General features: G+C 52.4%; 1 long non-coding RNA gene across 1 annotated transcript; it reads left to right on the top strand.

Moving 5' to 3' along the window:
* Positions 1-4,823: 4,823 nt before the first annotated feature.
* LOC144929143 (uncharacterized) lies at positions 4,824-7,249 on the top strand. Its single transcript, XR_013634455.1, has 3 exons — positions 4,824-4,899; positions 5,731-5,884; positions 7,166-7,249. It is a non-coding gene; the product is annotated as an uncharacterized LOC144929143 (long non-coding RNA).
* Positions 7,250-7,449: the final 200 nt, after the last annotated feature.

Raw genomic sequence — 7,449 nt, 5'->3', positions numbered from 1 at the left:
TAGGCACAAGGGGGCTTTCTGGAGAGGAGCTCAGGCCAGTAAGCTCTGGGGCACATTGTCAGCAGCTCAGCAGCCTTACCGCCAGCTAGCTCCTCTCTGCACAAGGATGGTTGTGGGGCATGGCAAAGAGAGGGAGGGAGAGACAGGGTGAGATTGCTCCTGGCTGGATGTGCCTCGATGGGATTATGGGACAAGAGGAGAGGTTTCTCCAGTGCCCCAAGACCATGCTTCTCTCCTCACCTTTTCCTGAGGTTCTGCTTTTCTTCTGTCCCAGGGGTCTCTGCATGGCGCTCAATGAGGCCTGGAGATGCCCCTTTCCCTGGGGGCTGATTTGTGAGCTGTGCATGGGTCCAACTTTTGGGAATGAACCAACTGAAACAGCAGCAACTGGCTCCCTACGCACCAGAGACTTTGGGTGGGAGTAAGTGGCCCTTTGGTAAAGACGACTGTCCAGGGAAGAGACCCCACAGGAAGACCTCTGTTCCTCAACCTGATGTTGATTTGCCTCTTTCCAGTTTCTCCAGAGTCCTTCCATTGACACAGTGCTGACAAAATCAGAGCTCCGGGCGCAGCTCATGGAATGGACCAAGGACACAAATCCCGTCATATGTAAGCTCAGTCTGCGAGGCCTTGGCAGTATTGTGTTCCAGCCAGAAAAGGTAAGAGGCGTGGATTGCCCAGGGGACCAAGGACGCCGATGTCTCTCAAATAGCTCGGAAACGAGAGCCAGATCCCCACATAAACCTTGTTGTTTAACACACAGCCCTCAAATGGTGGAGGTGCTTTCCTGAGCAAATCAAGGCATGACGTGCTCCCTGCTCCCATGAGTGGAGCCCTGATTGCAGATGGGATGCAATGGGGGAGGTGGGGTGAGCAACGACAAAGGTTACAGTGAGCAGCTGGCACAGAGTGACAGGAGAACGACTTTCTGCCCCGTTGGGGGGCTCTGCCATCCGTGGTTTCTCCTAGGCGGGAGTGGTGCAGCACGTGCTCCAGGCTGTCACCCCGGAAAGTAATGAGTTGCCTTCTTCATTCCTGCAGGTGAGATGGTTACAGGCCCAGCTGCCAGGAACCGTTGCCAGGTTTTGTGACCGGGATGGAGGGTGTGTCAAGGAGGCCATGCACAAAGCTCAAGACATCATCTACCTCCTCAAGAGGGAGGGGCTTGGCTCCATCTCCCAGGACATTGCAGTCAGCCTTCGCCCCTTCATTGATGACGTAAGGCTTGGAACCCCAGGAGAAGCCCGTTCCCCCCCTCCAGCTGTCTCTGATGCCCTTGTCTCTCTCTCCCCATCTCCTTGGCTCCCGCCCCTCAGGCCTGCCATGGAGCCTCCAAGGAGCTCCCCCGCCATGGGTGGGGAATGTCCTGCTTAGCCACCTCTCTGTCAGAGCTCTTCTCGCCAAAGCTCAGTCTCAGCGCCATGCTCCCAGCCCCTGCTGCAGCCTGGCCTGGGGGAGAGGGGGCCTGGCCCTGGGCAGATACCCAGCTGTCTGGAGAACACAGGCCCCCAAAGAGGTGGAGATTCTCAGCAGGAAAGAGGTGGGTCGGGAATGGCCCAGCTCTCGGGGGCACCGAAGAGCAAAAGAAATGCTGTGTTTTGTAGCAGCGAATCCCTGCAAGGCTCCAGCAGCGGCTTCTCCCCTTCCCCAGACCAGTCTCCAGCAGACTTCCCTCCCTCTCCCCAAATCTTCTCGGGTTCTGGGATTCATAGATTCATAGATATTTAGGTCAGAAGGGACCATTTTGATCATCTAGTCTGACCTCCTGCACAATGCAGGCCACAGAATTTCACCCACCACTCCTAAAAAAGACCTCACACCTATATCTGTGCTATTGAAGTCCTCAAATTGTAGTTTGAAGACCTCAAGGAGCAGAGAATCCTCCAGCAAGTGACCTGTGCCCCATGCTACAGAGGAAGGCGAAAAACCTCCAGGGCCTTCCAATCTGCCCTGGAGGAAAATTCCTTCCCGACCCCAAATATGGCGATCAGCTAAACCCTGAGCATATGGGCAAGATTCATCAGCCAGATACTACAGAAAATTCTTTCCCGGGTAACTTGGATCTTACCCCATCTAAAAACCCATCACAGGCCATTGGGCCTATTTACCATGAATATTTAATTACCAAAACCATGTTATCCCATCATACCATCTCCTCCATAAACTTATCGAGTTTAATCTTAAAGCAAGATAGATCTTTTGCCCCCACTACTTCCCTCGGAAGGCTATTCCAAAACTTCACTCCTCTGATGGTTAGAAACCTTCGTCTAATTTCTAATCTAAATTTCCTAGTGGCCAGTTTATATCCATTTGTTCTTGTGTCCACATTGGTACTGAGTTTAAATAATTCCTCTCCCTCTCTGGTATTTATCCCTCTGATATATTTATAGAGAGCAATCATATCTCCCCTCAACCTTCTTTTAGTTAGGCTAAACAAGCCAAGCTCCCTGAGTCTCCTTTCATAAGACAAGTTTTCCATTCCTCGGATCATCCTAGTAGCCCTTCTCTGTACCTGTTCCAGTTTGAATTCATCCTTCTTAAACATGGGAGACCAGAACTGCACACAGTATTCCAGGTGAGGTCTCACCAGTGCCTTATATAACGGTACTAAAACCTCCTTATCCCTACTGGAAATACCTCTCCTGATGCATCCCAAGACCACATTAGCTTTTTTCACAGCCATATCACATTGGCAGCTCATAGTCATCCTATGATCAACCAATACTCCAAGGTCCTTTTCCTCCTCCGTTACTTCTAGTTGATGCGTCCCTAGCTTATAACTAAAATTCTTGTTATTAATCCCTAAATGCATGACCTTACACTTCTCACTATTAAATTTCATCCTATTCCTATTACTCCAGTTTACAAGGTCATCCAGATCCTCCTGTAGGGTATCCCTGTCCTTCTCTAAATTAGCAATACCTCCCAGCTTTGTATCATCTGCAAACTTTATTAGCACACTCCCACTTTTTGTGCCCAGGTCAGTAATAAAAAGATTAAATAAGATTGGTCCCAAAACTGATCCTTGAGGAACTCCACTGGTAATCTCCCTCCAACTTGACAGTTCACCTTTCAGTACGACCCGTTGTAGTCTCCCCTTTAACCAATTCCCTATCTAGGATTCTAGGCTCTCCAGACAGAAACTGCCTCTGGGACACCCTGGGGCTGCGCTGTCCTGCCCAGGGTCTCAGGCCCTGCACAAGATGTCTATGGCGCTGGCCTGGTGTCCGCCCTGCTCCCCCCACCCAAGTCAGTTCACACGGGGGAACCGGAGCAGCGGGCGGATTATGACTCTGTCGCGTTCTGCTCTGATACTGCCTGGCTTTAACCGGGCGTCCCCACCCCCCGTGTGTCATTGCCAGGAGAGGGGCAGTGTGCGCTCAGCTGCCATTTCACTGCTTGGCAACGTGGTGAGCAGGGTGCAGGACCCGGACAAAGCCCTCGTGCAGCAGGAAATCATCCACTGCTTGCTCCCGCTGCTGCTGCATCTTGCAGACCAGGAGGAGAGTGTGACACTGGTAAGTGCCACGGACATTATTTCCTTCAGAGCAAAGAGCCAGAATCCCCTGGGGCCCCCACTCCAGTCATCACCAGAGCCCCTTGCCCAAGCAGAGTCTTCTCCCGGCTTCACTCCCTGCTGGAGCCTCGTGCCTCATCCATCCTCACAGCACACAGCACAAGGGGTGGAGAAGGTCCAGTGTCCCCCACACTATCCCTCTCTCAGTGAGAAGCCTCTTGGTCTCCCCTTCTCTTGCAGCGATGTAAACTGACGCTCTTCCGCTGCGCAGTGTTTCTCGGCTGGGCTCATTTGAAGACGCTGTTCCGCAGCATGGCCTGGGATGGCTCCTCACAGCTCTTGAAGAGTGTCGGGAAGTGCCTGGTAGGTGAATTCCTTGTGCCTTGAGAGGGGTGAATGGGGACTTGAGAGAGACCTTTCTAACCCCACAGCCTGAGGACCCATCCGCTTCGGTCGGGTTGCAAGACTCTGTTCCAGGCTCTCTGCTGGTTCATTTCTGCAGGAGTTACAATCCGTTCCCATTGTTGACAGTTTCCTCCACAACTGTCAGACCTCCAAACTTTTGTCTTTTCAAATGAAAGCGGAGGTTCTGGAGAACACAACAGTGACTTCAGAGAGGTGCTGCTCTGGTGTATGGGTTCGTATTGGCGGTTGCCATGCCCTGGCTATATGCTTTGGCTTTCCTGGACTATTCGCTGTGGGGAGAATATGCCATTTGTATATTGTGCATTTCTTCCTTCTTTCTTTCCAGATGCAGAACAACGAGAGCCACATCCCCAAATTCCTGTTCCAGGCCCTAGACTACCTGGAAAGCTCACAGACAACAATACGACACTCTGCAGCCTTGTTCATTGGTAAGCAGAGCAAATTCACTTCAGCTTTCTTAAATGTTTCCTTCAAAGCCCTTTTCTAGACAGCTGCTCTGTTCCCTCCGACAGCACCAGAATCCTAAAACGGTGTGTGTGTGTGAGAGAGAGAGAGAGAATTAACATGTATTCCAAGATGAAGGGAGCAACTTAGCTGTATTGACTGCACCAACTTCCCCTGCCCACAACAGCTCTTTGGCTGCACCTAGGGGAGATTGAATTCACATCATGCTGGTTTGATGTGAATTCAGTCTCCTTTAGAAATCAGCTTCTCAGTACCTGCTGGGCATCTGATGCTTTATCTAATGTGCTTTGTGAACAGATGTAAGGAATGTATTTAATTTTCCGAAGGGCTGTCTTGGGGAAATGGCTGCATCTTCAGCAGTTTTCAGCGAAGGATTTGAAAAGTAATGAGATCCATTGTATTCATTGTATGTCTAGGAAATACTATCCACCATTACTGTGATTTGTTGTCTGAAACAGTGAATGAAGATGGCATCTTCCGCCTGTATGAAGGTAAGGAAAGATCTCTGTGTGTTTGTGCCTCTGTGGGAAGTACAGGGGTGCAGCACAGGGCCCGAACACAGGTTTGAATGTGGACACAGGTCCCTCTCTGTCTGAGAACAGCATTTAAGGAAGAAGGATGGTCATGCGAGCGTCATCGAGCTACCACAATATGTGTATGGGAGCAGGGGAATTCCATCTCTAGCTCCTAGTCTAGACGTTGCCTTAAAGCTGTGTGGGGAAAGTGTCTTCATAAAGGTCTGAAAGTCTGTAATGGAAGGCCTGACAGTATTGAAAAGAGCCGTAGTTATTAAGGATGATGATGATGATGACAATTACCCTCATCACCTGCCCTCCCTGTAATGGAGTGATTGCAGGCCAGGGAGATTCCCTCCGAGATTGGTCATCAGCTCATAGGAAATCCCATGAGGGAGCATGGGAAACACTTCTCCCTGTGACCTCTTGAGGAATGAAGGCACAGGGCCACAAAAGATTTCAGTAGACATTAGGAGCCTAAATCCCTTTGTGGATCTCGGCCCAAATGTTGGATGGTTTAATGTCGCTGCGGCTGTCACTTTCCTGTTCCATCGAAAGAACAAGTGCCCCCAACCATCTGTGTGTAGGGGTGTGTGTACGGGTGTAGGCCGGCGGAGGGGGAAGTGACAAGAACGGGGTCTCCTCTCTGTGCAGGGCTATTTTGGGAGGAGCGGAGTTGTTGTTCTTGTGCCCTTAGACTCTTGGGGAGCTAATAGCAGGGGGCGATGGCCATCGGGAGTGGAGATTTCCTAGGCACCAGGCACATCAGCACCAGAGGCTTTTCAACCCGTTTCCTCTTGGTTTCAGCTTTTCAGGAAGTGCCTTTGAAATCTGACAGGACCACGTGGTACATCCTCAACAGACATTATAAATGGTTGCAGAAGCTTGTAAATCTCGTGTCGGGTTCTGCATTTGACTAGGGAACCGGGACCGACACAGAAGAGCTCTTTGTCCTGCTATGGTACGTACAGCAGACGCTTATCAACTTTTTGGTGTCCCTAGCCTCTGTTTGCCAGCAGCTAGGAATGGGTGACAGGGCATAGAGCACTGGAGGATTCCTGTCTGTTCACTCCCTCTGGGGCACCTGGCAGTGGCCACTGTCGGAAGACAGGATACTGGGCTAGATGGACCTTTGCTCTGACCCAGTCTGGCCTTTCTCATGTTCTTATGTTTGGAACTGGGGCTGAACAACGAGGTGGATATTGGCAGATGACACAAGATTATGCAGATTAATCAGCCTAGAGGAGACTTTGAAGAAGTTCAAAGGGATCTAATCAAGCCATGTGACTGGGCAGCACCATGGTGGATGAAAACCAGCGCTGATCAGGGCAGGGCCATACACATGGAAAGCAGTGCGGTGAACGACTCCTCCATGTCGCTGGGTTCAGAAGCCAAAGCACGGCTGGCTGGGCCCAGTGGTTGGAGCAAGGGCGCTGGGGCCGCGTGCTCAGAGTGGTGGAGGTCGAGCCGAGGGGAGCCAAGGGTTGGAGCTGGAGTCAGGAGTCAAGAGCAGGATTGGAACAGGCTGGGGAGTAGGGCCAGGGCCGGATTAACAATTCCCGGCCCATGGGAGCTGCGGGGGAACGCGCGGAGGGAGGGCAGAGCCGACAGGCAAGAGCAGCCCCCGGGACAGAGGTTCCCGGTGCAGTGCTCATCGCGGCGACGTGGCTGTGGGGGGACAGGAAGAGCAGCGCGCGGAGCCGCCTCGCCCCCACCCCAGCCAGGCAGAGCCGGCCCGGCTGGAACGCAGCACACAGGGGCTTTAGGGGCTGCAGCTCGGGCCCCCCTTAGCCCTGCTCCTTTCCTGAGTGCACCATTGCCCCACTTCTGCCCCATTGCCACCCTCTGTTACAGGGCAGCACCCTGGAGCTGATCTCTGACATCTCTCTCCCTGGAATGAAGTCACTGCAGAGTCAGCACAACCCCACCTTTGGGCACCATGTAGGACATCTCACCCCACCGCACAGAGCCCGACATTCACACAGCTTCTCGCATGTGGTTCCCTCACTCATCAGTGCCAGGCGGAGAGAGGAGAAATTCTCCCAGACTCCCTTTAACCATTGCCAGCCCCCAGGGTAGTAGCGGTTGCCGGGGGTTGGGTGCTCTCTTTAAGAAATGCCAGCTCTCCGGGAAGCTGCAAATGAACATTAGCAAAGTGGGGTGGTTTTGTGCAGTGGAAAACCACCGTGCTTGAAGGTTTTGTTTTTCTAATTTGTGCTCCTGCCCTTTCTCCCTCTTCCAGACATCTAGAGGCCAACAGGAGCCAACTGAGCCCACCACTGATCCCATCTCTTGTGAGATGGCAAAGCAGCTGTTGCACGGGAAGGAGGAGACAGAAGAGGCCGAGCAGCGTGTGCCGGGGTGTACCAGCCCCACGTAACCCCACAGTCTAGGCGGAGGAAGCCAAGCCCCTCCCCAGCCCTGCCGGACACGCTACAACTGGAGCACCAGTGTGAAAAGGAGCAGCTCAGCTCACGCTAGGCAGAGCACCGAAAATGGAGGATGCACCTTGGAGGCTCCAGTCCA

This window comes from Lepidochelys kempii, chromosome 11 (assembly GCF_965140285.1).
Source record: "Lepidochelys kempii isolate rLepKem1 chromosome 11, rLepKem1.hap1, whole genome shotgun sequence".
NCBI lineage: Eukaryota > Metazoa > Chordata > Testudines > Cheloniidae > Lepidochelys > Lepidochelys kempii.
Note: the sequence above shows the minus strand (reverse complement) of the source record. Positions and strands in the feature narration are given on the sequence as shown.